The 27,602-nt window shown below is 36.2% G+C and overlaps 1 protein-coding gene across 1 annotated transcript in view; it reads left to right on the top strand.

Moving 5' to 3' along the window:
* Positions 1–1,281: 1,281 nt before the first annotated feature.
* The window catches only part of LOC116177573 (broad-complex core protein), a 312,257-nt gene continuing 285,936 nt past the window's right edge, over positions 1,282–27,602 (top strand). The window contains exon 1 of the mRNA XM_031496570.1: positions 1,282–1,425. The gene's annotated coding sequence lies outside the window, so the exon portion shown is untranslated. The remainder of the gene's footprint in view (positions 1,426–27,602) is intronic.

The raw sequence follows: 27,602 nt of genomic DNA on the forward strand, positions 1-27,602 counted from the left end.
AAAAATTAAGTCATTTCAAAATAGCAAGGGCTGGTACTTAAATAAAAACTTATAGGGATGCTTATGAATCATTTAAAGATAATCAATTAAAGAAACAAGAATTTTTGATGTACGACAAAAGTTACACCCCTTTTGTTTGGGTATGAGGATAATAAGTAAGACAGAATTTCTAAAAAAATTAAGTGAATTCAAAATAGCGGACAGACCCTTGGTGCTATGTTCTTCCACGGACATGTACGGACTTAGCACTTAGTGAGAAATCATCATCAAACCTCGCAACATGGTCCTGTGGTGCATAGAATGCTCCACAGCAAGGGAAGATGAAAACCTTCAAGGCTGAGCTGAGCGCCCTTGTGGAATAACGTAGTACCGTGAGGGTCTGGGGAGTGGGGAGTATGGAATACCGCCCTCCATTTACGAAGACTTTATTACCTTCTTCCGTACGTTAGCATGAGGATGCTGAGGCAAATAGAGAGGAAACTATCGAGTCCGTCTTTTTATTGAAGGTACGTACTACTTGGGTTGTGATACGATTTCGTATAGAAATTGCGAAAAGTTAAGGATTACGGGTAACTTCGAGGAAATTACGGCAAATAATAGCATTTTTTGACAAGATGTTTGTGTGCACTGGCCAAAAACAAGCAAAAGTAAAACAAAAACAAGAAATTTGAGCGTTTTTAACGGTCTGAAAGTCACTGGGATCTTTTTAACGAAAAATATGGGTATCCATTGGGGGTCATCAAACTTGTAGTACCTACGTTACGATTTTTATCGTCACTAACCATTTTCGTCCTATGTAAATTCCGATGTTTTTCGAGATCCTAGGCTCCCTGTAAACAATATTGGGAATTTTTTCATGAAGACCTAGAACTTTGAAAGTGATCTATTTTAGTAGTGAAATTTAGGGGGCGATAAAACTTTGTGTATGAGCATTTCATCACAAAATTTTTTAATTAACCTGGTCATTGTAAATGTTTTTACGTACATAGGTCAAAATTCGCGTTTACGCGAAAAGTTTACTCTCCGCGTAAGTTGTACACACTTATTTGAATTCCGAATTGGTGAGTAAATACAGTCTAGCCATACCAGATACTAATGAATCATACATTTTGCAACGACATATTTAATTTTAATCCGCAGCACAATGTCGCGCCTGTTCAAATTAATATTAGGTGCTAAATTCGCGATTTTTTTTCCAACACGGAGAGTTTATCTACGCATATGGGCTATGGCTTAGCCCACTGAAGTGTTTTACTATTTGTAATCAGTTGTCAGCGACACTCGGTTAAGTCCACTTAAAAATTCGTACACCGAATCCGTGCATACTTCGCGTTTGGCGCTCTCATTTTTTTCCGCGGACTTTTTTTGTGTTCAATTAGAATTCGAGCTGTGCTAGTGGTCATCATTTTCCAGAAAAGCTGTTATGTAAGTCCGATTTTTGGTAATTAAATTTTTTCTGTTGCAATTCGAGTTTTAAAAGATATTCATCCCCCTTTTTATCGTGCGCAAAATTCCCAAAGGAAAAAGCGAGAAGAGGCGTCCGATGTCCGAAAAGAAAGCACAAACGTCTAGACTAGGCTCACCCCATTTAAATACGCCATGCAATTTTTGACCGAGAAAAAAATCGGCATAGAAGATGGGGAACCGGTTACGTGCAAATACCGTCGAAGGGGGAATTTTCTAAGACAAGAATGCACGGGGTTCCCTTTGAAAGTACGAAATTCGCATTAGGGAGAGCGCAATGCCTGCCGCTACGTATTATCATTTATACACTGCGAACGGACGGTCATCAAGGGGCCCAAGGGCAAGTTCAGGCCACCCCTAAAATCAAGGTTAACCGCTTGCCAATTCCTTTCAATTTTTTTCACGTACGTGTTTCGGCGTGCAAACTGCCAATTTCGCTCTGTACTTTGATCGTTCTAATTTGATAACACGACGATAATGTAATTGTGTCCAAATCGCTATCTATAAACGAAAAATAGTTTTATTTACAGTAGCAATTTTTTCCCCAATTGAAATTTTGCCAAATGCAAAGCGACGGTGTTTGCATGTATTTGGAGCAACGAACTTGCACCCAAAGTGGGATGAGATGCGTGTACGATCTAAATCGAGGATTCGCACTCAGTTTCCTCTACGGGAAATAAAGGGTGACTTTATAAATACGAGTAGGTAACTAACGTTCCAGATTCCCTATAGATTCCTAAACCCTTCCTAAGTTATTAGGTTATTACTATTCAAATAATTTATATAGCAACAGTTCCGTACATCATTCCTCTTAATCAATTACACCTGGGTTCAAAATCTTTGCCAATGCAGAACAGGTGGTTGGCTCACTTAGCACAAAATCCACTTTTGTACCGAAAAAACTTGGCACAATATCATTTTAAAAAACCGAATATATTCTGCAGTACAATGGATATGAGGAATTGGTCGTTTTTTTTTAATTTTTGAGTAAAACTCAATTAATCCTTACTTAAGAAGTCAACAACATATTCTTACATGGGGAATGCACACCAAAAAGGTTTCTTGTGAACCCCATTCTACATTTTGCTGAATTCAAAATTTGGCAATTGCATTCCTAAGGAAAGTGACGTGTTATATTCGAATTTCCACGTTTTAAACAAAATGATTCAATCGTTTTGATTTTTAGCTTCTTCAGTTTTTTGGGCATGTCAAAATTTCATCATCGACGTTTTAGATTCTTTTAAATAACTTTTAAATAAAAATGTTCCATTTGTACGTACGCAATTTTCCGAGGTCCATTTTGTTCAAATTTTGGATACCTATGCATATTAGGCATACGGAAGGAAACTATGATTTTGTCGAGGATTTCATTAAAAGTTTGCAAATGTACATTGGGCATACCGAATGTAAGGATGTAAGACTGTCAAAAACGCTTTCTTTTTAGTTTTAATGCCAGGAAATGAAGATACAATATCAATATCTTAAAATATCAGTGTACCGTGTGCCCAATTTTGGTTGAGATGGCAGCTGTTTTTAAAGATTATTATTATTATAGTGCCAGGGGTGATCCCACTCGGTTCCTGCACTGCACCCTTTTGGTCTATTGTGCCCCCCTTCAAGAATACTTATATCTTTAACAAAATCCAGGATATTGATATTGATAGGGAAAACCCTTGCACAACGGACTGTCAGTCAGTCCCATTTTGTGCAGGTATTTGTTTAAACAACAGCGGCCTGTGACCATTTCTGTCGCGAGTTTTATCTTCATCCTGATTAGCTTTAAGAGGGACGATGCTAATTCCCTGTTTGGGGTTTCCAGAAAGACCTTGGAACGGTTCCGTCCTGGAACCAATGTCTGCCGTGCTCTTTCGTGAGCTCGTTCGTGAGTTTCGCCCGAATCTCCTTTTTGACTGTTATATGTTAATCCCACAGGCTGGTTCGGGTCCTAGGTAAGATTTCGCGCTTGCCTCCTGAATCTACTACATATGAGTCTAATGTTGCAATCGCTGCTTTGCTGTCTATAACTGTAAAGATGTCCCTTTTGGTAAGGTTCTCTTTTAATAGTTGAGCAGCTGCCGTTAGAGCTTGAAGCACGGTTGTTTTTTGCCCTAGGCTAGGCTAACGGGGATTCTGCAGCCCTGCCCATTGCTTCCGTACACTCTACAGCCAGTGCCCTCCGTAGTGTTTGAGCCATCTGAGTAACAAATGATTCCCTTCAGCTTTACCTTATTGGAATTGTCCCCCTTTGCCGTACCCATATGAAGTTGGCCACGCCCACATGAAATTATTTGACAAACATGTGTCCACAGCAACTAGTGTTGGGAACTATCGAGAAAAAAAAACCATCGAATAAATTACTATTTAGTAATAAGTACTATCGAACGAATTCACTATCGAATGAATTTTTTGAATAATTTTTTTCCTTTATGTGTATTACTTATACAAATACATGGATCTTATATAAATTATAAATGAACAACCTCGTGAACAACTATCGAATAAAAATGTAAATCATCGACTTTTTTCACTTTGCTTATGCCTTATAAATTTATAATGCGTATGGTATGAGTAATTACTAAGTAATTAGTAAACGACGCTTTATATTTTATGTAGGTATTATAAAATTTATAATTCCCAATCCCAAACCGTGACCATCTGGATTAAGAAATAAATAATATTTACATTTTTCAACGTAACATAAGGTATTTAGTATTTATGAACTGTGTGTGCAATTGCAAATAATTCGTTCATTCAAGACAATTCATTCGAATGAATTACTTGTCCACTATCGAATTATTCGAATGGTTTGCGACTATCGAATAGTTCGATAGTTTTCATTCGAATGCGCGCATCACTAACAGCAACGTTAGTGCTCGAAGCTTATCGTTAGTGCTGCTATATAACGTCAAAAAAATAAAAAAAACAGGGGCGGGGCCAACTTCACACTCAATTTTTACTAATTGAAATAATGAACGCAGACGGTGTTACTTGTTAGTGCTATGTTAGTGCTGTTAAATGCTAGATAGACAGTATCTCAAATTCTTTCGCTGCTTCTAAAAAAGTCAAGTGTGAAGTTAGCCCCGCCCATGCATTTTTAACCAGGTGAAACCACATGTGATTATTAGTGCTACGTTAGTGCTTTTTTGTGCTCGATTCCAGCATTTCATCTTTTCAAGAAAAACGATAAAAACTAAAATATTGTGTGAACTGCGATCGTTAGTACTACGTTAGTGCTGTTTTGTACTCAAAATTACAATTCGAACGTGATTGGATTTCGAAAAAAGCAAAAAATATTGTATGAAGTTGACCCCATTTATCATTTTAAAATAAAAACGAGAAAAAAACACACAGACATACGATCGTTAGTGCTACGTTAGTTCTGTTTGGTGGTCGAATATAATATGCCATTAATCCATTATCTATTGGTAATATAACAAACATTTTTCGAGTGAAATTCAGATTCCTGTTCCAAAACTTCTAAAACGTAAAGCAAAGCAAAGTTTCGTTTGCCTTTCCACCACTCCAGGACCAGTGACTCATACGTAATGACTGGTATAATCCTAGGTATAATCATTTTAGTGTATAAATGTAGTTAATACTGTATACATCGCGATAATATACAGTTGGTGTTAAATTCACATTCTAATAGGTTTAAATGAGTAGACTCTTTAAAAGTCTGAGTGCATAAAGTGATTTCTTTAGCGCAAGGGTGGATGAAAGAAACAAATGAGTGTACATTCTAATGACATCTGTCATTCTTATTAGAAATGGGACGCGCAGCACGAAATAAAATGAAGTTCAGAACAGAAAACAATATTATTTCCATGGAAACGACCAGAGACTTAAGCTTCCAATTTTTGACGTAGCCACTCCCGAATTAATATCTTTCATTCGGTGGTTAAAACAACCCTTTATCGTCTTGGTGGTTATTTTTTCCCCTATCCGCCACCTGGGAACGCGGGGTTTTTGAAGATAGAGATCCGTGGTTATCACGACCCTATGCCACTTTTTGGTGAAAGATTTAATACCACAAAGAGACTCAATCTAGCAACGAGTCTTGTATGTAAAAAAAAGGCAGTGTATAACCTTCCCTTTTTACCAAAAATCGACTGCACCAAAATTTCACGGGAAAACACTTTTTCTTATTAATTTTGGTGCGTAGAATCCAAAAAAATTCGTACTTTTTCGATCGGACTTCTCAATCAAAAGTTATGGACTAGAAACCAATTTCGAAAAAAAATTTAAAGGGCTGTAACTTTTGAACTAGTAGCCCAATCTTGGAACTGTTTGAAATTATGGATTCTACAGGCCACATTCTATAAGAAAATTTTTTTTTCCGGGTCGATCTGAGACAATTTTTTTTTCGGGGCTCAAAAAAAGGCAGTGTATAACCTTCCTTTTTTTTACCAAAAATCGACTACACCAAAATTTCTCGGGAAAACACTTTTTCTTATTAATTTTGGTGCGTAGAATCCAAAACAATTCGTACTTTTTCGATCAGTCTTCCCAATCAAAAGTTATAGACTAGAAACCAATTTCGAAAAAAAATTCAAAGGGCTGTAACTTTTGAACTAGTAGCCCAATCTTGGAACTGTTTGAAATTATGGATCCTACAGGCCACATTCTATAAGAAAATTCTTTTTCCGGGTCGAGCTGAGACAATTTTTTTTGCGGGCCTCAAAAAAAGGCAGTGTATAACCTTCCTTTTTTACCAAAAATCGACTGCACCAAAATTTCTCGGGAAAACACTTTTTCTTATTAATTTTGGTGCGTAGAATCCCAAACAATTCGTACTTTTTCGATCGGACTTCTCAATCAAAGGTTATGGACTAGAAACCAATTTCGAAAGAAAATCCAAAGGGCTGTAACTTTTGAACTAGTAGCCCAATCTTGGAACTGTTTGAAATTATGGATTCTACAGGCCACATTCTATAAGAAAATTTTTTTCCGGGTCGATCTGAGACAATTTTTTTTTCGGGGCTCAAAAAAAGGCAGTGTATAACCTTCCTTTTTTACCAAAAATCGACTACACCAAAATTTCTCGGGAAAACACTTTTTCTTATTAATTTTGGTGCGTAGAATCCAAAACAATTCGTACTTTTTCGATCAGACTTCTCAATCAAAAGTTATAGACTAGAAACCAATTTCGAAAGAAAATTCAAAGGGCTGTAACTTTTGAACTAGTAGCCCAATCTTGGAACTGTTTGAAATTATGGATTCTACAGGCCACATTCTATAAGAAAATTTTTTTTCCGGGTCGATCTGAGACAATTTTTTTGCGAGGCTCAAAAAAAGACAGTGTACAACCTTCCTTTTTTACCAAAAATCGACTGCACCAAAATTTCTCGGGAAAACACTTTTTCTTATTAATTTTGGTGCGTAGAATCTAAAACAATTCGTACTTTTTCGATCGGACTTCTCAATCAAAAGTTATGGACTTGAAACCAATTTCGAAAGAAAATTCAAAGGTCTGTAACTTTTGAACTAGTAGTAGTAGTAGTAGTATACTGGTTTCTACGTAAAAATATCTAAAATGTGCAGTTTTTACCGTTTTTATCTTAGCTACATGGGCAGTAAGATACGATAACATGCCAAAAAGTCAAACTTTTGGTTTTCACCTCGGTTTTCACCAATAAACGTAACTATCTTTACAAACAGCTGAGATACACTGTCAAAATAGGACATATTGTACATATTTTGTATGTATATAATGCAGTTTTATCATGATTAATTATAAGATTAAGTTAAAATAATCAAAAAGACAACGAACGAAGTTTTCGAATGGTTACCTATCCAAATATTAAGCGGGACCAACGTTGTTTGACTTTAGACAGCACACGAAGTGAAGTACCATTTTTACCACCCGCACGTTAGTAAGGGAGGTATTGCGTTGGGGTTAAAAAAATGACCCCCACACGGTTTGAAGCACTAATAATCCCACCTAAGAAGAGCTTCTGTTAAAATTACCTAGGGACATTTCAGGGGAGAGTCCTAAGATGATTTCGAAAAAATTTGTCTAGAAACTTTTTCCTAGACGAAGAAAAAGGCAAATGAAGAACTATTTTGAATATATCCAAAAGAACTACAGAAGTTTTAGTACCATTTTCTAAGACGTTCTCTAAAACTATTTTTAAGAAAATAATGGTGTCCATGTATTCTTAAAGAGATTATGTTTAAGAAGAATCCTCCCAAATATTTTACAAAACTACTCTCCAGGGAAATTCTTGTCTCTTATATAGGAAATTTCGAGGAAATAGCTGGAAAATATGTAGGAAATAGACGAAATTAGACAAAATTTTTGGGGAATGGGAGGAAATTTCAAAGGAATGAGTATTTTTTAGGGAAATTTAAAGGAAATAAAAGATTTCTATAGGGAAAAAGTGTGCTGGATTGTTTCCTGTGATTGTTGTTTCGATAGCATATAATTTTTGGGAAAAGGAGGAAAGAATCTTAGGTTTCGCCTATGCTGAATATTATGACCATTCTCATTACTGCACAATGAACCATAATTTTTATTACAAAGGTCTCTATATTTTTTTAGCTGCTGATTTAAAATGAACTGGTTTGGAAATTTTCCCATATAAAAAAATTGTCGCTTCTATACCCATATCCAAATTGGAAAATAATGTAGATAATAGTTTGTTTAAACAATGGAATAAAAACAATGATACGCAAAAAAAGCACAAAAGAAAAAGGGATCAAATGCTGAAACTAGATAAAATTTGCTATTATAGATTCGAAGAGGTTATCTTTCTGAGCTATTTTTATATTTTAATTGCGCTACGTAATTAATGTTATAGTCGTTAGGAAGCGATAAATAAAAACTTCATTTTTACATGGCCGCGCTTATATGTGAGATAAAACTGTATTGCACATTTAATTCATTTATATATTTCTAATATTTTTTATTTATTTCGAACTTCAGGTCAGGAAATTCGAACTTAAACTCTGAAGTTCAGTTGGAATTTTCCAGTTTCAGTAGGAATTTCTCTGTTTAGGTCGAAATTTCCCAGTGTGAGTCGAAAATGTTTATGTATGAGACGACGACAATAATAGTTTATATAAGACACATTTTGTGCGATTTAACTTTCGTGCGAAAACCTATACTATAAAATTAGGCTTTTCCAACCTCAAATTGTTTGCTTTTTGCCGTTTCTTTTTGTGATCCCAAAAAAAATTAAATCTTGGAGATCCTCTTAACAATTTTACTTTTAATTTTTTTAATTTCGTGATTATAAGTTTTTTAGGGTCCGTTAACTTGCCCCCCCCCCCCCCACTGAGAGATTTCATAGTAGTTTTATTTTGAAATGAATGCGCTCATATGCGCCACCGATAATAACTCTTGCGCCATTATAGTTTTTTAGAAATCCGAAAAAACATTTGGGGGGGGGGGTCAAGTGAACGTAGCCCCCCCCAGTACGTATTTTGTCCCTTGTAACTAGGTCACCTGATACATTTGGTTATGCGCTCAATTGCGCCACTTGAATTAAAGCTAGCGCCATTACGGTTAAGCCGTGACAAATTTTCAAAAAGTGGGGGGGCCAACTTAACGTTTTTAAAACTTACTTTTTTTTAACATCTTTTCATACGAAATTGTACTCTCAGGTATGCGCTGAAATGCGCCGTAAAAAGATATCTTTGCGCCATTCTTGTTTTTTGGTTAACCTTAAATATATTTGGGAGGGGCCAAGTGAACGGAACCCCCCATAACGCATTTTGCTACCGGAATTTGTGCTACTTGATACATCTGGTTATGAGCTCAATTGCGCCACTTGAATTAAAGCTAGCGCCATTACGGTTAAGCCATAAAAAATTTTTTAAAAGTGGAGGGTCTAACTTAGCGTTTTCAAAAGTTATTTCCGGAAGTGCGTCCATTTTGAAAATATTTGACATCGATTCGGCCTTCGGAGTAACTCCTAAATACAAATTTTTAAAAACCTACCTATTTTACTTTCTCAGAATCGTTTAACTAAGGCTCCCAAAAAACACCCTGTATAGTGTTTCAATTGGCGCCAAGATTTTTGTTTACGGCGCATTTTAGCGCATGATGAAAGGTACGATGTAGTAGAAAAAACATGTTAAAAAACGTAACTTTTGAAAACGTTAAGTTAGCCCCCCCCCTTTTTAAAAATTTTTTATGGCTTAACCGTAATGGCGCTAGCTTTAATTCAAGTGGCGCAATTGAGCGCATAACCAAATGTATCAGGTGACCTAGTTACAAGGGACAAAATACGTACTGGGGGGGGCTACGTTCACTTGGCCCCCCCCCAAATGTTTTTTCGGATTTCTAAAAAACGATAATGGCGCAAGAGTTATTATCGGTGGCGCATATGAGTGCATAACGAGCGCATTCATTTCAAAATAATACGACTATGAAATCTCTGTGTGGGGGGCCAAGTTAACGGACCCTTTTTTAGAATGAATTTTAGGGCGATCTTAGAAGTCTCCGTAACAGTAGGTAAAGGACCACAAATCTTTCTAAAAATCTTAGGTATGTTTCTAGAAGTCTTTCTAAAAACACGTCCTGAAAATAAGAAAAGAACTACCCCAAGTGAGGCATCTCTGGTTATGTTATTGGCTATGGCATTTGATGTCAAAAAAGATGATGAAAATTTGATCTCGACGATAAAGTATTTGTGGTTGACTTTTCCAATTTCGACACCGATTATGGTGCTCCCGTTACGAAATTTCGTACATGCGAATCATACAAGAGTACGTGGTACGTTTCCCCTTAGATTTTTCGGGATGTTTTTCTCGAAATTTCTACCTTAAAATGATGGAGAAAATTTGGTACCTACAAGACCTGTAAAGGCATTTTTCTTAGGTTTTTAAAAAATTTCTACCCTAATATGGTACTTATCGTACACGCGAAAAATTTGATAGTTTGTTATTGACGAAGTTTGGTATCTGAAGAAAATTATTGTCCCTCGTATAGGAAGTTTCGAGGAAATAGCTGGGAAATATGTAGAAAATGGACGAAATTAAAGAAAATTCTGGGGAAATGTTGTAGAAATAGGAGGACATTTCAAATTAATGAGGAAATTGCAGGGAAATAATTGGAAAATTTGAAATTCTGAGTTAATCCAGGGGAAATTTTGAAGAAGTAACGTTAATTCCGAGAAATTTTGTGTATATTTATGTAAAGTTAAGGTAATGTTGGGATAAATACGGGAAATGGTGGCAAATTTTGGGCAATGAAGGAAAAAGTCGTGGCACACCCCTCGGTGTGATACATCTTCGGTTAGGGTAAGCTCTTCTTCGCGCATACCGTGTACCAAAAGAGGCTGCAAAGGGTTTCTTCACTAAGAGATTATAAGGAGTGATAAGTGGCTGGATAGGATTTTATGAACGACCTTGTCGATTAAAAAAAAACAGTTAAAAATTCTTACCCTGAAACTGCACCCCTCTCCCGCACACAGTGGACACATTAATATTTGACACTAATGTTTTAGTGAACCAAAGTAGACACTGAACTTATTGGGTTATTCGCGTAATTGAGCGAGGTGAGGCGGCGCAGTCGCCGATAGCGAGCTTATGTCCCATCCAAGAAAAATGTCACATTTAAAAACCTTTTGTGTGAATTTAAAATATAGATGATTGCACATATCTAGAAATTATTTTTGAATGTACAGGGTGTCCCAGTTTTACGGTTTAAATAAATAACTTTTTAAACTAGAACACCCTGTATCTTTTTAGTTGTTTTGATGTTGTTTGTTAACCTTTACATTGAAAGCTATTAACATCTTGATTTTTTGTCTTATTAATTTTTATCCGAATAAAATTCCCCATAAGCAGGCTTCACTTTTTTTGAATCGTTTGAAGTTAGTGATACAGGGTGTTCACAAGAACGTTGAATCTTTGTTTCCTTGGGGGTATTCGGTGTTACATTCTCCCACAAAGCGTTCATCCCTGGTCTCTTTCTAACAAATTGTGCTTAAGTATTTTGGGGGTGAACGTAAAACCAGCGAATCTGGGGATATGGAATACCCTCAGCCATACCACCTCAGTAGGCGAAAATCGTGATAGTAAGAAAGCGAATGTTAAGTCTTGTTTCCTGGGCGGTTTTCCAGACCCCCCAGTATTAAATTCCCCCACAAAACGTTCACCCCTAAGGAATCACATTCGATGGCCCCTTTCTAAAAATTATACTGTACGTGCTAGAAGCACTAAGGATTTTGAGGGTGAACGTAGAACCGGAGGGTCTGTGGAGGTATGGAATACTCCCAGCCATACCACCCTAGTACACGAAATTCCACGCATTCTTCCCCAAAACCGAAAATGCACATACCACTCATTTTTTGGAAAGCAGGTCATATGAAGTATCTTCAGAAGCTCGTGGAGTATGGAATAAATGCCAAGAAGCCAGTCTTTTATGAAAAAATACCACAACAGTCCTTAGGGTGAAACGTTTTGAGAGAGAACGTAGCTCTGGAGGTTATGTAATACCCCCCCACCGTTACAAAGATATTATGATGCATGGAAGAATTAAATTGTTCTTGTTTCTTGCGAGACTCAGTTCCTCAATTCTTCCCCAAAACGTAACGTGACATACCACATAAACTATCAGTTTAGGAAACCAAGAGAAGTCTCGCCAGGAAACTGATGGATTATTATGGAATACCTGCTAGAAATGCAAGATCTTGTAGTCTTTTGTGAAAAAATACTGAATGTTTTGAGGGTGAACGTGACACCGGGGGGTCTGGAAGCCATACCACCCCAGTACACAAAATTCCCACATTATTCTCCAAAACCGAAAATGCTGTCTGGGGGGGGGGGTATGAAATACTCCCCAGCGCGACAAAGATATGAGGTATGGAAGAGAAGATTGAATTGTTGTTGTTTCCTAGGGGACCCCCCAAGACTCCTCGGTTCATAGCCATAGGAAGCACCGCCAGAAGCTCGTTTTTGTAGTCTTGTGAAAAAATACCACAATATTCCTTAGGGCTGAATGTTGTGACTGAGAATGAAGCACCGGGAGGTTTTGGGGGTATGGAATACTCCTCAGCGTTACAAAGATATTATGATGTATGGAAGAGAAGGCCTCATATGTGCAAGCCATGAAGGCTTAATATTTCGAAAGACCAAGGAACCTTCTAAAAGCGCTTAAAGACTGTTACAGTGAAAAACTTTGATCCGCTCTTTAAGGCTTTTTTAGCGCTCTCCGCAACTCGGAAGATTTCAAAACGCCCCTCTTGATGACTTTTGAAATTTTTCAAATATTACAAGCTACACATAGGAGCTCTTTTAAACTTGGGAAGGTTCAGTAGAAAACAGTAGCACACTCTTACTTTAGGACACCCCAGAAAGCTTTGTACACTTTTGAAGGTAAATAAAGGCGCACGTCTTAATGGCCTTTGGACAATTCTTACATTGTCTAGGCCTCTCCTAAAGTGTACACGATTATTAATAGTGATATTATTAACTGTGAGTGTGTAAATTTTGAAAAAAACAAGGATTTTTAAAGAAGAAGTAAGAAAACGTTATATGTAAGTACAGAACATTTTCTTGAACGTTTTGCTTTTCTTTGTAAAATTTGAAATGCACAATTTGTCATTTTTTAAGAGTAACTTAGGTTTGTAATATAACATCTCTCTCCTCTCCCATGCCGCTCTCTTTTCACTCAGATTATTTAACTTATATGGAAGTACATGTTTCACCCTTAACTATACAATACGTCAATAATAATAATAAATTGCATATATCTCGTTGCAGTAACCTTTTTCTCGTTTTTGAAGGATCTTAGATCACAAACAAGGCCACTCCTTCGTTATGCTACTGGGAAAATACCAACCCACGGACCTTGCACCATTCACAAAGGTCACAAGCTTGGTCCAAAACCGTACCTTCTGCCAGTGATGGATTTTCCCAAAGGTTTAGGGTTTCTTTTGCGTGGATTTTGTGCGGAGCCCACTGGAGGGCTCCGGCCCTATTAGCTTCTGCCTGGCCGGAGTGACCCAAATTAAAAAGTGAATTAGGGGGTTCATGAGCACAATTTTTGATGTGCTGTACACTAATCGGTCGAAGAGAAAAATTATGCTGTCTTCAACTCCACTACTTTTCCGGTTTCCCTTAATTTATACTTCCGTGCCGCCTACAGCCTCTTCAGTTTTCAGTATAAGCTTTCTCTAGATTTCCCTTCGACCTTATTATTAAGATAACGTTCGAGTTGCCAATGTTACTCTTCAAGTATCAATTTGACAATATCGACGGCGGGCGGAGATAAACTCCAAAATTAGAAACAGAATGTCGCATTGTATGAAAAAAAAGAGCCAGATGTCGGTCTCGAGTGAAGAAAATTTAGATACACGTTAGCGTTACCAACACGACCGAGTTAATCAAGTGTTGACCGTTGAAGTTCTAAATTTTAGAAATGTCAAACGCGTGTATCGCCTTTTTCCCTCCATACGCTTCAATGACGTAACGGGAATAAAGCGAGCATAAACTCATCTCTAACCGTTCGTTTACTTTTATCATTTCCCTCTTCCTTTTCGTCGGGAGCCCTGGCCTGCTTAGTTTTAAAACTTAAATTTCGTAGGGAAGAATGTCTTAGTTACATAAAATCAATAAAGCTAGTCGGCACAGTACAAAAGCTTTTCGGGAACTACATCTTAAAATACTTGCTGCTGGAAGAATCCTTATTACCGGTGGCGCGTAATCCGCCCTCCTTTCTTTAATTCCAATCGAAATCTTTTACATGCAAAATATGAAAAAAGGCGTCATCCTATGCGAAATCGATACTAGTGTATTTAATTGTTTTTTTCGTCGCGGAGGGGCGGAAAATGCGATCTTCCCCTTAATTAACCTTTACATTATTGCAGATCGTTAATCTCATGTAATAGGTTACCTCATTTGATTTTTTATTTTGTCGTTAATTTTATGTGTCCACCGAAATTAGACAACAGAAGGTCGCAGTTTTACAATGCAATCGTTTTATGTCTATACTCGTAGATGTGGGAATTTAAGGGGATAGGGGTGTTTAATTAAGTCATAATTATTTGCCAAAACGAGTACGTGCTGAGGGGGTGAAAAATTATGGTTTAATATCCATGCAATACCAGAAAAAAAAAGTTCACACTCGAAACGTAGGTGATTCCACTGTCAGATTATAGAATCTAATCTACAAACACCGACAAAGGTAGGCAAACAGAACATGGCCTTCACTTATAAAATTTTGCCATTGTAACTAGAGTTCGGGAGGTCCCTAGAATTACCGAATTTTTTGGAATGCAATTAAATTATTGTGTAGTTTTGGAAGTCCTTTGGAAGGTTGATGGAATTTTTTTGGAATTATGGCATTTACACTCTTCGAATTCTGGTGTACACATTTTTGCCCCGCGGTTTACCCCTCGCACTAGCTTTTCAGAATTAGGTGCTAATTGGGTACTAATACTGGGAAAAATGTGCTATTACTTATCAAGCAAATACCGCATAATTTTTCTTATCCCTCCTGCCATTACATTCAATTTTTTCTAAACCATTTCAGAAGTTGGTGCTAATTAGGTGCCAATAACAAAAATTTAGTATTTTAGCTGTTAAGCACAAACAAGTTATTTGAGTGGTGCTAACTTACTACACCCTCACACCCAATATAAAAAAATGTGCCAAATTTTTAACAGAACAACTTCCGAACTGAAACCAAAATCGCGCTTTTGGAAGTGGCTTCAAAAAATGGTAGGTGTAGGGAAAAAACGTTTCGCACGAAAGTTTATTATTTTCCGATGTAAAATGTAAGAATATTCAGTCAAATTCTATTTGAAAAAAATAAGTTGCCTAACCCTTGATTCTTTTAAGGGACAGTTATGTGAAAATGGGCATAGAGTCATTGTGAAGAATATTTTATATAAATCATTTTTTGATATCTCCGAGTTTTTGCAATAATCTCAAGATAAATGGGACACCATGTATATAAATTAATTGACATGCAAATATAAGATTACGAAACTGGTAGTGGTAGTATAACCTGATATTTCCTGTATGACACATTTGTTGAAATTTTAACATGTCCAAAAAACGGTAATCGCAATAGCCACCTAGATCTAGCTAGGAAGCTACTAAATAATGATAATATGTAGGCACATAAATAAATATCAATTTTCAACAGTTGACAATATTACTATCAATTTAAAATTCTCACTGGAATTCATTAGAATTCTTTTTGGAATTTGCTGGAATTCAATGACATTGTTTGGAAATCAATGGATTTCTTTGGAAGTCCATGGAATTTTTTGGAATTCAATTAAATTATTGTGCAATTTTGGAAGTCACTTGGAACTCCTCGCACTAGCTTTTCAGAATTAGGCGCTAATTAGGTGCCGATAGCAAAAATTTAGTGCGTTTGTGGTCAGGCACGGAAATAATTTATTTGTTGCAATAAATAATTAGACGATAGTGGTAAAACTTATATTTTTATATATTTTAAATATATCAAAATATTTATATTTTATATATATATCAAAATATAAGTTTTACCACTATCGTCTAATTATTTATTGCATCAACTTAAAAATGGAGCAATACATCAAACACATAATTTATTTGTATTTATTGAGAATCCAACAAATCATCTGATCAGGTAGAAAAGTAAATCGAAATCAATCAGTCACTGGGCAACCTTTAAAAACGCACGATTCTTTTTAATTAATGTTTCTCTCGGAAGAAAGAGATAGAGAGATAGGATTGGAAGGCTGTGAAATTTTTTGAGATATACTAATTTACTGATACTAATATTGTTGTTCTCTATGGAACAGAAAATTGGATCCCCTAGTCCACATTTTTGGTGGATTAGGCGGGCCACTTTGTAATTTTTTATTCAAAATTTTACTCGAAAAAGTATGAAGAATTTATTCAGAACTTTTTTTTGTCTTGGCGAAATATAAGCAAATTTTTGGGTTTTCGGGTGGTATTCTTGTACCCCGCAGAGGAAATTATGACGAAATGGGAAATCTTATACAAGGATACGAAAAAGTGAAAGAATTTCAAGTTAAACGAAACAACTTAGCGCCTCCATAGTGCCTCAGTGACCAATCCTTCTTTATTTCAAAATTATTAAAGAATTCTAGGAGAAGCTTAATACTCAATCAATACCACGAAATTTAAAGAATCCGAAAAACTTGATAGTTTACTATTGATAATTCTTTTAGAATTAAAAAAAGTTCACTTTTGACGCTTTTAAATTTTTTATGACTTACTCTTTCTAACATATGAGACACATTCCCCAAAATTTGCCTTTAAATAGATGAATTATTGATTTAATTGATGCCTAGTAGTTCTACCAACGTGGATATCAAAAACCCTAGAACTCCGGGGGGGGGGGGGGGGGGGGGCTGAACAATTGCAACGCTATTAATGAGGGACTGCAATAGTGTTCTCTAATTAATATAATAAAATAAATTACACAATCACATTTTAGAAAAAATAAGCAAAACCGTCAAAAATAGCTTTGCACTCGTAAATCAATACAGGAAAAAAAAAATTCTCAATCTACAAATTAGGTATGTTGTTATTATCTGTTGACATCGTATCCGATATGAAATTGGTTTTGTATAAGAAAATGAAAAACAAAGAAGTTTTCCGAAACGTTTACTCATTACCAAAATTAGGTCGGACGTTTCCGTATTTGTAATTTCGCAATCCCCGGAAAAAAACCCACGCGTAGAGAGCTTTCGTAAAAATGACACATCAAGAATAAAAGGTTGGCAGAACATGAATCAATACAAATATTCATTGTAAAAAGCGCACTACAGGTGGTTGTTTGGAAGTCGAAAAACAAAAGGAGCGTTACGTCATTACGTGTTCTACTCGAATAGACTGTGCAAAGTTGCCCATATGTACACAGGATGATATTCTAGACTTTATTATTTTATGCAAATAGACCTGCGAGGGAAACTCCTTTTTGAACATTATCGCCATTTCTCTATTTTCCCCCCACAAAAGCATCAAACGCCACTTCCTCCAAATTGTAGTTCTAATCGCAGATTTGCTGATAACAAGCAAAGAACTACAATTATAGGATTACGATAAGGAAATACGTCACGTTTCATTTTTCGAATTGATTTCATTGTCAAAAGTTGCCCTGAAATATTTTACCGGAATCCGTCCGTGTAGGTCGCTTGTTTTGGCTTGGGGATGTTGTGTACAAAACACAAAACAAATGCGACATGGTCTCCACAAAGCAACGAATGATATACAATTTGTTTTTTTTTGCTTTCTAATAAAGTCCCCACAATTTCAAGTTTCTGATAGAATCCCGTCACAAACCGCTTGTGGATTGATTCATTATGAAATTAACTTCACTTTCTTGCGGTCAAAATCGTTATTTATGCCCCAATTTTGTTGGGAAAAAGATCAAACTCGACTGCTCGATCACCAAGAAATGATACATGTGTTTTTTGGTGACCTAAATATTTTTACTCAAGGATGCCAAAATCGTCATTAACAATCAATTTTCTTGGGAAAATCGATTGCTCAATGCCCATGAAGTGGTCCATGTGTATTTTTGGGCAAAAAATATCACAATCGTTATTTATGTATGGATTTTCTTGAGAAGAAGACCTCGTATCGGCTTCAGATTTTCGGCATATATTTTTCTTAATCCTTATTTATGCACAAATTTTCTTAGGAAAAAAACTAAATGCGATTGTTGAATGCCCAAGTCATTTGTATACCTCTGTTATACATGTACTGCAGTGGTATGGAAGAGTTTAAAAATCTTGAAGAAAAGAAACTGAAGAATACGAAAATCATGAACCTGAAAGTTGGAAGAATTAGAAAAAAATGAAGCCTTGAATGCAGATGAAAAGCAAAATGAACCCAAAGAATTGAGAGGATTTAGAAAGTTAAAAGAAATGGAGCAAATCAATAATCGATTTAAGTGAAGATTTGAAAGCGCCCAAGGAGCTAAATATTTTCAATGCTCTGTCTGAAGATACGGAACGGGGAAGAATCAAGAGAAGTTTTAAGGAATTTCAAAAATGGGAAGAACTTAATTCAAAGAATTCAAGAAAGTGAAGATCTGAAGTAAGCCAAAAAAATCTAAAGTGGATTAATTCTATGAAAAAATTTTTTTTCCGGGTCGATCTGAGACAATTTTTTTTCGGGGCTCAAAAAAAGGCAGTGTATAACCTTCCTTTTTTTACCAAAAATCGACTGCATCAAAATTTCTCGGGAAAGCACTTTTTCTTATTAATTTTGGTGCGTAGAATCCAAAACAATTCGTACTTTTTCGATCAGACTTCTCAATCAAAAGTTATAGACTAGAAAACAATTTCGAAAGAAAATTCAAAGGGCTGTAACTTTTGAACTAGTAGCCCAATCTTGGAACTGTTTGAAATTGTGGATTCTACAGGCCACATTCTATAAGAAATTTTTTTTCCGTGTCGATCTGAGACAATTTTTATTTCGTGGCTCAAAAAAAGGCAGTGTATAAAACCTTCCTTTTTTACCAAAAATCGACTGCACCAAAATTTGTCGGGAAAAAACTTTTTCTTATTAATTTTGGTGCGTAAAATCCAAAACAATTCGTACTTTTTCGATCGGACTTCTCAATCAAAAGTTATGGACTAGAAACCAATTTCGAAAGAAAATTCAAAGGGCTGTAATTTTTGAACTAGTAGCCCAATCTTGGAACTGTTTGAAATTATGGATTCTACAGGCCACATTCTATAAGAAAATTTTTTTTCCGGGTCGATCTGAGACAATTTTTATTTCGGGGCTCAAAAAAAGGCAGTGTATAACCTTCCTTTTTTACCAAAAATCGACTGCACCAAAATTTCTCGGGAGAACACTTTTTCTTATTAATTTTGGTGCGTAGAATCCAAAACAATTCGTACTTTTTCGATCAGACTTCTCAATCAAAAGTTATTGACTAGAAACCAATTTCGAAAGAAAATTCAAAGGGCTGTAACTTTTGAACTAGTAGCCCAATCTTGGAACTGTTTGAAATTATGGATTCTGCAGGCCACATTGTGTAAGAAAATTTTGGTGCGTAGAATCCAAAACAATTCGTACTTTTTCAATCAGACTTCTTAATCAAAAGTTATAGACTAGAAACCAATTCCGAAAAAAAATTCAAAGGGCTGTAACTTTTGAACTAGTAGCCCAATCTGGAACTGTTTGAAATTATGGATTCTACAGGCGATATTCTATAAGAAATTTTTTTTTCCGGGTCGATCTGAGACAATTTTTTTTTCGGGGCTCAAAAAAAGGCAGTGTATAACCTTCCTTTTTTACCAAAAATCGACTGCACCAAAATTCTCGGGAAAACACTTTTTCTTATTAATTTTGGTGCGTAGAATCTAAAACAATTCGTACTTTTTCGATCGGACTTCTCAATCAAAGGTTATGGACTAGAAACCAATTTCGAAAGAAAATTCAAGGGCTGTAACTTTTGAACTAGGAGCCCGATCTTGGAACTGTTTGAAATTATGGATTCTACAGTAAGGATCCGAAGAAGAAGTGGAATGAAAAGGATTATATTCTTTAGAGCTTGCTCAAAGGTTCTCGAAAGGTTCCCCTGAGGTTCTTTTTTCTTCCCGAGATTATTAAAGGTCCTTCTTTGGGATATTTTTGGTTTTTAAACGTTGTGAGTGTTCTCTCTTAATGAGCGGGTCCAGGTTCGATTTCGAGTTTTTTTTTTAGAAAATTCAAGACTTTCTATTGTCAAAGTTTAGTGCGATCTTTTGCCATAGTACCGTTCTTCCTTCTTTTCCCGCTATCTTAATTTACCATGACAATTTTATTTACAATAAACAAATATTAGACAGATATAATAAAGGACGTTTTTAATTGGATTACGAAAAAAACTGCTTAAACTATAAAAATAAGTTAGTTAAACAAGATAAGATTTGGAATAAATTAAATACTGTTTGCAACATACTATCGGTACCCGAAACGATAAGCGTATCGCTCCTTAAAAAGTGCAACTTCTCTAATCCGGACCATTCACGAGGAAAGTAAATCGGAGATTTTTCGGTTGGGAAGCGATTAACTTACTGAATGCTTTACCTATCCAAATTTGATAATAGCCAAATTTAGGATTTGTTTATGTTAAACGATTGCAAATTAGTTTGTTAAAAAGTTATCTAAAGTTTATGAAATCTAGTCAAATTATGATAAGATAAGGATGTAATTTTTCGTAACCTTCGTTTTATAATATAACCCACTTTTATTTACCGCATAGTTTCTTCCCGAAAATATTTCACATTTTTCGCCGGTCAATCACGCTTAAATTAATGCCAAAGGCTACAGTAGAAATGAAGGACCTTATCCCCCACCGATTGGTGTGGGCGTGGCTTATCGTGACTTATACAAGGTCACAAGCACTCTACTCCACAAATCTCTAAAACGCTAATGCCGATTGTCAAGAACCAGAACTGCGGAAAAATGGTGCCATTGCAATTCCTTTACGCTCATCCCCGTTTCGCTTCATTCTGTCTCCTCGATCTCCTCTCGCATAAATGCCTAAGGTAAATAAGAAAGCATGCCCCGTTTCCTGTATTGAATTTTGACCGGCGCTTACACATCAATTGAAGTGATTAGGCGAAATTTTGTTCGCAATTAACCAATTAATAAATAAGCTCTTTATCTTTTCCCGTACTGCAACGTGACATGTTATCACAAGGTGGTTTATTAATACCATTTTGAAACATATTATCTCTAATACCGATCGGCTTACACGAGGGCTATACAAAAAAAATGCAATTATCTTATCGGGCTACGTACAGATAGTCGAAAACTTGTTTGTGAGACTGAGATATCCATTAGGAAAATGTACTCGTAGTTAGTCAAAATTATGTTATGGCGTTGAAGAGCCACTTAAATTGCAGTGAAATATCTCAGTATGCTGATTTTCAACTCGAATTTTGTGTTTGAAGTCACAAACCGATACCGACATTTTGACGCCGAGTAAGGATAGTTTGATATAGCTATAACAAGAACAAACATATCATCCCCTATTACAACTTCAATTCACGATGCTAGAAACGGAGGGTAGCGGACTCTTACCGAATGCAGAGCGGAGGCCTCAGATTTCATGGTTGGTGAGCTTAGAGGCGCACCACGCTCTGATATTTTATCGGGTTCTTCCAAGCGAGTCCCACGAGTATTGGAGAAAAATCTGTCACCTATCGCAGAGCTCCATACGGCAGGAAAGGTGTTTTGAAAACTGGAGTAACCCTATGCTCCAGGGTTCGCTTACTAAATACCGGTGTTCACCTATCAGCCCGTCAGTGTAAGCTGTTCCACCTGGGACTTAAGCTTTTTTTTTAATGAGGTTAACTTGTCTTGGGCACATGACATCCTAATATCCGTGAAACATGACCACAAACGACTTTCTGATGGATGGTTTTCCGTCACATTCACAGGGCCATCCCCCTATCCACCACTTGGGGACGTGTCCTGTAGGGAGCCATCGTCCACATACAGGATGGGTCCCGGGTAGGGGGTCCTTATTCATTCAGAATCGGTAAATGTCTCAAAAATATTTCAGGCACAGCAGAAGTTAGACCCCTCCAAAGAACGTGCTTGTACTAAATAATGTCGAATTTTCCTAAAAAATCCGTAATTTAATGAGGACTAGGAAGATCTCTTTCAGGCGGAATTATAGGGGTTGTTAGTGACACTTTTTAGCATAATCGGTCAATGTCACAAAAATAATTGAGGCACAGCAGAAGTTACACCCCTCCAAAGGACGTGCTTGTACTAAATAATGTCGAATTTTCCAAAAAAATTCCGTAATTTAACGAGGACTAGGAAGATCTCTTTCATGCGGAATTATAGGGGTTGTTAGTGACCCTTTTTAGCATAACCGGTCAATGTCACAAAAATATTTGAGGCACAGAAGAAGTTACATCCCTCCAAAGGACGTGCTTGTACTAAATAATGTCGAATTTTCCAAAAAAATTCCGTAATTTAACGAGAACTAGGAAGATCTCTTTCATACGGAATTATAGGGGTTGTTAGTGACCCTTTTTAGCATAATCGGTCAATGTCACAGAAATATTTGAGGCACAGCAGAAGTTACACCCCTCCAAAGGACGTGCTTGTACTAAATAATGTCGAATTTTCCAAAAAAATTCCGTAATTTAATGAGGACTAGGAAGATCTCTTTCATGCGGAATTATAGGGGTTGTTTAGTGACCCTTTTTAGCATAATCGGTCAATGTCACAAAAATATTTGAGGCACAGCAGAAGTTACACCCCTCCAAAGGACGTGCTTGTACTAAATAATGTCGAATTTTCCTAAAAAATTCCGTAATTTAATGAGGACTAGGAAGATCTCTTTCATGCGGAATTATAGGGGTTGTTAGTGACCCTTTTTAGCATAATGGGTCAATGTCACAAAAATATTTGAGGCACAGCAGAAGTTACACCCCTCCAAAGGATGTGCTTGTACTAAATAATGTCGAATTTTACTAAAAATTCCGTAATTTAATGAGGACTAGGAAGATCTCTTTCATGCGGCATTATAGGGGTTGTTTGTGACCCTTTTTAGCATAATCGGTCAATGTCACAAAAATATTTGAGGCATAGCAGAAGTTACACCCCTCCAAAGGACGTGCTTGTACTAAATAATGTCGAATTTTCCAAAAAAATTCCGTAATTTAATGAGGACTAGGAAGATCTCTTTCATGCGGAATTATAGGGTTGCTAGTGACCCTTTTGAGCATAATCGGTCAATGTCACAAAAATATTTGAGGCACAGCAGAAGTTACACCCCTCCAAAAGACGTGCTCTTACTAAATAATGTCGAATTTTCGTACAAAATTCCATAATTTATTAAGGACGAGGAAGATCTCTTTCATACGGAATTATAGGGTTGCTAGTCACCCTTTTGAGTATAATGGGTCAATGTCACAAAAATATTTGAGGCACAGCAGAAGTTACACCCCTCCAAAAGACGTGATTGTACTAAATAATGTCGAATTTTCCAAAAAAAATTCCGTAATTTAATGAGGATTAGGAAGATCTCTTTGATGCGGAATTATAGGGGTTGTTAGTGACCCTTTTTAGCATAATGGGTCAAGTCACAAAAATATTTGAGGCACAGAAAAAGTTAGACCCCTCCAAAGGATGTGCTTGTACTAAATAATGTCGAATTTTACTAAAAATTCCGTAATTTAATGAGGACTAGGAAGATCTCTTTCATGCGGAATTATAGGGGTTGTTAGTGACTCTTTTTAGCATAATTGGTCAATGTCACAAAAATATTTGAGACACAGAAGAAGTTACACCCCTCCAAAAGACGTGATTGTACTAAATAATGTCGAATTTTCCTAGAAAAATCCGTAATTTAATAAGGACGAGGAGGATCTCTTTCATACGGAATTATGGGGTTGTTAGTGACCCTTTTAAACATAATCGGTCAATGTCACAAAAATATTTGAGGCACAGCAGAAGTTACACCCCTCCAAAGGACGTGGGTGTACCAAATAATGTCGAATTTTCCTAGAAAAATCCGTAATTTAATCAGGACGAGGAGGATCTCTTTCATACGGAATTATGGGGTTGTTAGTGACCCTTTTAAAGATAATCGGTCAATGTCACAGAAATATTTGAGGCACAGCAGAAGTTACACCCCTCCAAAGGACGTGGGTGTACTAAATAATGTCGAATTTTCCTAGAAAAATCAGTAATTTAATAAGGACGAGGAGGATCTCTTTCATACTGAATTATGGGGTTGCTAGTGATCCTTTTAAACATAATCGGTCAATGTCACAGAAATATTTGAGGCACAGCAGAAGTTACACCCCTCCAAAAGGCGTGCTTGTACTAAATAATGTCGAATTTTCCTAGAAAAATCCGTAATTTAATAAGGACGAGGAGGATCTTTTTCATATGGAATTATGGGGTTGCTAGTGACCCTTTTAAACATAATCGGTCAATGTCACAGAAATATTTGAGGCACAGCAGAAGTTACACCCCTCCAAAAGGCGTGCTTGTACTAAATAATGTCGAATTTTCCTATTTTCCTAGAAAAATCCGTAATTTAATAAGGACGAAGAGGATCTCTTTCATACGGAATTATGGGGTTGCTAGTGACCCTTTTAAACATAATCGGTCAATGTCACAGAAATATTTGAGGCACAGCAGAAGTTACACCCCTCCAAAGGACGTGGGTGTACTAAATAATGTCGAATTTTCCTAGAAAAATCCGTAATTTAATAAGGACGAGGAGGATCTCTTTCATACGGAATTATGGGGTTGCTAGTGACCCTTTTAAACATAATCGGTCAATGTCACAGAAATATTTGAGGCACAGCAGAAGTTACACCCCTCCAAAGGACGTGCTGTACTAAATAATGTCGAATTTTCCTAGAAAAATCCGTAATTTAATAAGGACGAGGAGGATCTCTTTCATACGGAATTATGGGGTTGCTAGTGACCCTTTTAAACATAATCGGTCAATGTCACAGAAATATTTGAGGCACAGCAGAAGTTACACCCCTCCAAAAGGCGTGCTTGTACTAAATAATGTCGAATTTTCCTAGAAAAATCCGTAATTTAATAAGGACGAGGAGGATCTCTTTCATACGGAATTATGGGGTTGCTAGTGACCCTTTTAAATATAATCGTTCAATGTCACAGAAATATTTAAGGCACAGCAAAAGTTACACCCCTCTAAAGGACGTGCTTGTACTAAACAATGTCGAATTTTCCTAGAAAAATCAGTAATTTAGTGAGGACGAGGAGGATCTCTTTCATACGGAATTATGGGGTTGCTAGTGACCCTTTTGAACATAATCGGTCAATGTCACAAGACATATTTGAGGCACAGCAGAAGTTACACCCCTCCAATGGACGTGCTTGTACTAAATAATGTCGAATTTTCCTAGAAAAATCAGTAATTTAGTGAGGACGAGGAGGATCTCTTTCATACGGAATTATGGGGTTGCTAGTGACCCTTTTGAACATAATCGGTCAATTTCACAGAAATATTTGAGGCACAGCAAAAGTTACACCCCTCCAAACGACGTGCTGGTACTAAATAATGCCGAGTTTTCCTAGAAAAATCCGTAATTTAATAAGGACGAGGAGGATCTCTTTCATACGGAATTATGGGGTTGCTAGTGACCCTTTTAAACATAATCGGTCAATGTCACAAGACATATTTGAGGCACAGCAGAAGTTACACCCCTCCAAAGGACGCGCTTGTACTAAATAATCTCGAATTTTCCTAGAAAACTCCGTAATTTAATAAGGACGAGGAGGATCTCTTTCATACGGAATTATGGGGTTGCTAGTGACCCTTTTAAATATAATCGTTCAATGTCACAGAAATATTTAAGGCACAGCAAAAGTTACACCCCTCTAAAGGACGTGCTTGTACTAAACAATGTCGAATTTTCCTAGAAAAATCCGTAATTTAGTAAGGACGAGGAGGATCTCTTTCATACGGAATTATGTCGAATTTTCCTAGAAAAATCCGTAGTGTAGAATCCATAATTTCAAACATTTCTAAGATTGGACTACTAGTTCAAAAGATACAGCCCTTTGAATTTTCTTTCGAAATCATAAGCCACCGTGTATTTTCAACGAATTTCCTCACCTTTCCAAAATGTTAATTAATTAATTAATTAAGGAAGTTTTAATTGTTAAACGCTATTTTACAAATTCGTTGGGCGAGCTGGAAAACCTAATGCTCCCTTTCCGTATTTTGGGCATTTTATAAAACCTAAAGTACAGTTTACGTAATGTGATTTTGCTTACGATTTCTCTTGCGAGTTATCATGTCCGATCATACTTATTCGTAATTGTTGGTAGCAAATCGTATAACGTAATCAGAAAACTACCAAAACAACCCCTAATAAAATTCGAATGAATAACTGCACTTAAGAGCTTCGTGTGGAGGGGATCTTTCGATATTTCGTCTTGCATAGTGTAATATCAAGGTAAAATTTCATAGGTTCCTTTCCGTTAATTATAAGGGGGCTTTTGGGTCCAACATATACCACAGTTTCTCCAAAGAACTTTAAAAATTGTTCATTAAATCCTGAAAGCTTCTTCAAGGACTTTACGAATCAATTGTTCAACGATTAATTGAAAGTTCTTGAGAGGTTTGTGAGAGATTCTTTACTGAAGATATATTCAGTGTTCCAGACCGAATGTTCACCCTGTATATTATAGCTGGCAAAGATTTCCTTCATTATCTAACAATTTCCGGTATTTCAGTTGATTTCCTGAAAATCTCTTGTAGTGGTTTAAATTTCATCAATACATTTTCCCAAGATTTCCTCTTGTTTTCCAAAAATTACTTCCTCAGCCTTCCAAAATTCCTTTTATTACAATAAAATTATTTTATATTTCGTGACAGTTTCCTTATCTTTCCGGATATTAAAAAAACATTATTTTACACAATTTCTTAATATTTTCTTCACATTTTCCAGCTACTTTATCATAATCTCCTATGTAAAAGACCTGTATGTCTCTCCGCCTTAGCTGCAAGAGGTTTCAAAAGCACCATAATGCAATTATGCTGGACTTTAAAATGTTTATTGATTCTGAAAAAAGCCGATCGAGTTTTTTTAGGAATTATTTGGAATTCTTTGTTCTTTATCCAACTATCACTATTTTAAAATAATCTCGCTTTAAAGATTCTGTTAGGGATTTTTCAGAGACCATTTTAGGAAGATTCTTAGCAGGTTTGTATGGATTTCTTCCGGTTCTTTTCCTATTTTATTTAACAATGAAGTGATTCTTGATTCAAGACACATTATTTGTTTTTGACCCCCGACTAATCCTCGTCCTGGAGGGTCACAATTCCAAAACCTAATAAACCACAAATAGAAACATGTAACCTTTATTTTATTTACAATAGCTTACTTATAATAAAATAAACAATTAACAAATTACAATAATATAGTTGATCTTATTAACAGACAAATACATTTCCCATTACCTAAACTATAAACAAATCAAATCAACATCTAACCACTACGGCAGGTAGGTATTTTACCGAAATCAATTTTTGACACCATCACAAAGTAGCGGGAGTAGGAAACGTGTCTCCTTAAATCACATCATTTGAAAACCTCTTTAGAATTCTTTTATACATTACAAGCTAAAGATTACACTTTGGTATCATTCTTTGGTCAAAATTATTTACACCTATCGTATCAAATTCAATGCGGTATTAGTTGTCT

Source organism: Photinus pyralis, unplaced genomic scaffold (assembly GCF_008802855.1).
Source record: "Photinus pyralis isolate 1611_PpyrPB1 unplaced genomic scaffold, Ppyr1.3 Ppyr1.4_LG8, whole genome shotgun sequence".
Lineage (NCBI taxonomy): Eukaryota > Metazoa > Arthropoda > Insecta > Coleoptera > Lampyridae > Photinus > Photinus pyralis.